The sequence below is a fragment of the Phalangium opilio genome, unplaced genomic scaffold, assembly GCF_054372755.1.
Source record: "Phalangium opilio isolate 3A_F unplaced genomic scaffold, DU_Popi_V2 ptg000105l_1, whole genome shotgun sequence".
Taxonomy (NCBI): domain Eukaryota; kingdom Metazoa; phylum Arthropoda; class Arachnida; order Opiliones; family Phalangiidae; genus Phalangium; species Phalangium opilio.
The window spans coordinates 9,431,444-9,437,444 of NW_028324207.1; positions in this window are offsets into that span (position 1 = coordinate 9,431,444).

Here is a 6,001-nt window from a genome sequence, read left to right on the forward strand (position 1 = left end):
ATTTTGAAAAAGGCGTAATGTTATTTCGGAAGTAAATGAAGATAAACCACAATATTTTGGAAAAGGTATAATATTATTTGGGAAGTAAATGAAACTAAACAACAGTATTTTGGAAAAGGTGTAACATTATTTGGGAAGATAAACAACATACTTTGGAAAGGCGGTTACTTATTTGGAAAATTAAATAAAATTCGCTTAATATGTGGCACTTAGCGTTACCCGAGAAACACCACTGGAGGTGGCCACACGTCGTTTTGTTTAGGCAGGTCCCCTTGCTAATGCCGTATATATTTACTGTAATTCCACCAAATCTCGTAAAAATCGGTAATAATAAATAAATTAAGATGACTCAACTCGAGCACTAAAATATCTAGAAGCCCCATCCAAATATTTAATAAGTCCTGATATTGTATAAAAAAATCTACCCTGATTTTCCTAATTTATTAAGTTTTCAAAATAATATAACGCCTTTTCCAAAATATTATTATCTATTTTCATGTAATTCCCAAATAATATTACGGCTTTTCCAAAATATTGTGGTTTACCTTCATTTACTTCCCAAATAATATTACGCCTTTTCCAAAATATTGTGGTTTATCTTCATTTACTTCCCAAACAATATTACGGCTTTTCCAAAATATTGTGGTTTATCTTCATTTACTTCCCAAATAATGTCACGTCTTTTCCAAAATATTGCGGTTTATCTTCATTTATTTCCCAAATAATGTTACCCCTTTTCCATAATTTGTTGTTTATTTACTTTCGAAATAATCTACGCCTTTTAGCAAAATATCGTTGTTTACTTTTAAAATTGGAGCTTTTCTTCAAATATTTTTCTACCCTGGTATGAGAATTGTAAATGTTTCAGTGGGAGTTTAAAATTGCATAGCTTTATGTCCGTCGCGAGTCCTTGTTATTACGTTTACCCTCCCTCCGAGTAATTTTTCAAGATTGAGGGCAGAATGCGTTTCGGCGCGCAGCGGTCTTTATGGCGGTAAGTGCATGTAATTTTCAAATTTTAAAAAATATTTTTGACCAACTTAGAATTTTTTCACTATTTTTTTTCGAACTCCCCGTGGTCTAATTAATCAGAATCAAGTGTTGGTTGGGTTAGTTAGTTAAAGTAAAATCCAACCCAAATGAGATCTTTAAATATTACATCGAAATGCCAAAAACGTAAGACGATTTGTGAAATTATGGGAATATTAGGACCTCTGGGGGCCCTGGCAACGTATTCTTCAACTAACCATTGACATCACTATTTACTTAAGAGTGGCGGTTTTGCCAGTCTAATGGTAAATTAAGGGCATCATAAGCATTAAGCAGACCTTATTCACCTGTTGTAGCTGACAGAGTTGACAGACTAGGTAAGTTAAAATTGATGTCATCCCCGTGATTTTTCACCTTCAAATCATTGGTCATTGACTTAGAGCATATTAATGTAAATAAAAAAGGGCATTACGAAAGCACTCGACTAAGAATTAACAATACGTTGGGCAAGATCAAATGTTCTGTTTTAGTGTAAACGTAATAATAAAGTAGGGGTCAGCGCGAGGAACTTAAGCATACTTAAAAATAGCAAAAAAATAAGTGAGTACCATTAAGGGAATAAAACATTTGGGAACCCTCCGAATATTGAAATAACAAATATTTTCGCTAACTCGCCCTGACTCTGAAAAAGCCTTTATTATTTCGTCGACTCTCAAAAATTTGTTCACGAATTATTAAAAATCATTAATATATATAAATATTGTTGATGTTATCTAAATGGAAAATAACCAAATAATTACTAAATGTCACTAAATGTAATTGTGCAAAATAAAGAATACACAAAATTTGTCTCTATCTAAATTTTAAAATTCAAACCTATATTTACTTATAATAAGCTAATGGAAACCCTTTACTTGTCATATTTTTGATACTGAACGCTTTCCTGATTTTAGAATTATTTGAAAAATGGATTAGGAGGACAATTTTCAAAGAGTAAAACATTTAGGCCTAGTTGAAATAATTTTGGGTGCGACCCAACTATTGATTCAAATGAGATCAGGAAAAACAGCGGGTCATAAATAAAACTATACACCAACTATACACTAACAATTGACACTTAATATAACAGTTATACAAAAACGAGTTTTGCTTCGCAGTCCTTAAAAACTGCATTTATACACAATCCTTGGCAACACTTTTTCAAACCCACAGAGGGCCAGACATGCGAAATTATTATATGTATTGTAATTTGAAATTAAGTTTAATCAATATGAGGAATTTGGTTTTAATTGCGTAGTTCAAACATTTGTTAAGACTAGAAATTTTACAAGAAAAACGGGTAGAAATGCGGAGTTTGATTTTTTGGAAGTGTTTTCGGGAGAAAGCTTTGGAAACAGGTAAAATTCAAGAACACTAGTTTAAAGAGGACATTTTGGTCTATTAGATTTGCGTGTTGTATGGAGCCATCTTATTTACAACCGGAGATTTGACAAAAGGAATTTGAATATTATGGAAATATTTGGTTTTCTGTTTAATTTTTCGATTTCTTTGGAACTGCATGTTTCGGGAGAATGCTTTGCTAGCGCGTGGTTTAAAAAGAATTTTTAACACCTATACAAAAAGGTTAACTTAACTTTTGACTACGCGAAATGAGTTAATATACCTTTTCAGCCTTTGCTAATGCTGTACTGTTAGATTGTGAAAAACGTGTACCCCCCTGGTCGCGAAACCTCGGGTCTAACTCGCAAAAATTTATCCATCTCGTAATGTTAAGCTCTGGCATAGAGTTTAAGATTACGCTTTCGGGATTTTCTTAATAAGCGACATCTGGCTACTCACGAGGAAAAAAGCACAAGCAAGCAAGCCGTTCAAAACGCCCTAATTTATAGTAAGCTTAAGCAACGCCCCTAGTCTTGAATATGTTGTGACCTAACATGATTATAGCTAAACTGATGTTTTTGGTTTAACAGTAAGGAAGATATGATCGTGAGGAGTTTATCTATAATTGACCGGTTTATCGATGTTATTTGTCAGCCGTAGTTCAGTGGTTTGGATTCCTTAAGGGTTTCTATTTCGTATTGGTAGTTTCGAAAATATTATGGTTTGATATGGATAATGGATAAAATAAGTTGTATGAGTTGTTTATAGCCGATCGCGTATGTTTTAGGCGTAAGCACTTCAAGTCATAAAAGGCGTATGCAATCTTCTCTTTTTCATATTTTTTGATAAATGAAATTGTGCTTGATTTTAATCAAGTTAGTCGGGTCGGGCCCCTTTAATTGGTCTCTATTTTGCGAAACTGGACTTTTGGCAACTAACATGTATAACGGGGTTAGTTGGTGATCACTTAAAATCCAGTCATTAGTTTTCATCATCATTAATTACTTCTAGTTTTGATAATCATGTACTAATTACCAAGTTAACTTGCATATCTGTGCTACTCCCTGGCCAGTTGCAAATATTTCTCGACAGATGGCAACATCACATGGTCAAATAAAAACATTTTCAATCAATATTCGCGTAGCTAGTCTCAGATTAATAGCAAATGCTTTCAGACTTTCAGTAAAAGAGTCTCTATAGGCCTAGGTATCTTTCTCAAGATTTCTACAGTATCTTGTTTGGCCCCTTTTGTAGTTATTACGAGAATTATCAGCACTGAGAAGATTTTCTCTATGGAAATAACTTTTTCATGGACAAAATGTTAATTTAAGGTACATTGTAATACTTTAAAACACTTTAGGTTGAAAATATTAAGTGAAGTACCGCCTTCTTATTTTAGCACTGTTAATGGTAACTCATCGAGGAGATAACCACTAAATCTTTCTGTTTTATTATTTTACCTCAAGTTAAAGCAAAGCGCGGGTCCAGTGGATCCAATACGAGTTTACTTTCCTCCTGAACTCCGGGTTTAGCTTGGCGAAGGCTAGTGGGTGGGATTTATAACTGCACTTATAAATCCCGCCCACAAATGTCTCCTGCCTTCGCCAAGTCAAAACTGGAGTTTGCAAGGAAAGTGAACTTGTAGGGGATCCACTGGACCCGCGCTTGGCTTTAAGCAATTTTGTTGAGATTATGTCGTGAACCTTGGGATTTTATAGTCATTTATCCTTACAAGGCTTTTTCGGCCTTGGCTTAAATAATAAGACCAAAAATTCACGCGACTAAACTCGGAAAGACAACTCAAGCTGTCCGAGAAAACTTTCACTTCCATCTTTATACTTCGACTTCGACTGAAGTGTAATCGTTCGAAATAGTGGTTTTTTCTAAGGATTCTGGGACTGATAACGCTTCATGTCAACGCGAAAGAAAATTTTGTCTCTAATCCTGTAGGGATTCTAGAGAAATATCGTGTTGCGCTGCGAATCCAGCGATCCTGGGCAGTTAAATCTATTAGCGAATTCTGAGTGAAATCTCTTGCAACAGAACTTTAAACCGGAAACTGGTTTAAAATGATTTTGATCCGAACAAAGACAACACTTCGAGTTGGTTCAAACTAGTTTTTGCACAAGGCATACGATTAAGATAGCGAGTTAAGTCACACATGCAAAATAAAACGCTAAAATTGCATATTGGACAAAAGCGAGGACTCACTTGTGTTTACGCCAACAAAGGTAACCCGATAGATTATAATTTAGGCGGAACTTCACTTAATAATTTCAACCTAAAGTTTTTTAAAGTATTACAATGTACCTTAAATTAATATTTTGTCCATGAAAAAGTTATTTCCATTGAGAAAATCTTCTCAGTGCTGAAAATTCTCGTAATAACTACAAAAGGGGCCAAACAAGATACTGTAGAAATCTTGAGAAAGATACCTCGGCCCATAGAGACTCTTTTACTGAAAGTCTGAAAGCATTTGCTATTAATCTGGAACAAGCTACGCGAATATTGATTGAAAATGTTTTTACTTGACCATGTGATGTTGCCATCTGTCGAGAAATATTTGCAACTGGCCACGGAGTAGCACAGATATCCAAGTTAACTAATTAATTAGTACATGGTTATCAAAACCAGAAGTAATTAATGATGATGAAAACTAATGACTGGATTTTAAGTGATCACCAACAAACTCCGTTATACATGTTAGTTGCCAAAAATCCAATTTCGCAAAATAGAGACCAATTAATGGGGCCCGACCAGACAAAGTTGATTTAATAAAGCACAATTTAATTTATCAAAAAAATTATAAAAAAAGAGAAGATTGCATACGCCTTTTATGACTTGAAGTGCTTACACCTAAAACATACGCGATGGGCTATAAACAACTCATACAGTATAACTTATTTTATCCATTATCTATATCAAACCATATTATTTTCGAAACTACCAATAAGAAATAGAAATACTTTACTTTAGTTTTCATGGTCAACGAATCCAAACCACTGATCTACGGCTGACAAAGAACATCGATAAACCGGTCAACTATAGATAAATAAACTCCTCATGATCATAATCTTCCCTACTGTTAAACAAAAATCATCGGTTTAGCTAGGTCACAACGTACTCCAGACTAGGGGCGTTGCTTAAGCTTACTATAAATTAGGGCGTTTTGAACGGCTTGCTTGCTTGTGCTTTTTTCCTCGTCAGTAGCATCGCCAGATGTCGCTTATTGTAATATTAAAGCGGCTGGTCGGAGCTGTTGGGGTGAAAAGGGGGTCAAACAGTTGGTTAAAATATAGCTTACCCGCCCACTGCGACAGTGGCGCCATTCCTTATGGCCAAAGAGCTGGGTGTTTTCCCCCTGAACTAAGGGCGATCTCCCCCCCCCAATAGCGCCGGTGAGCCTCTTTAATTGCCAAATGTTAATGTATAGTTTTATTTATGAACCGCTGTTTTTCCTCATCTCATTTGAATCAATAGTTGGGGCGCACCCAAAATTATTTCAACTAGGCCTAAATGTTTTACTCTTTGAAAATTGTCCTCATAATCCATTTTTCAAATAATTTTAAAATCAGGAAAGCGTTCAGTATAAAAATATGACAAGTAAAAGATTTCCATTAGTTTATTATAA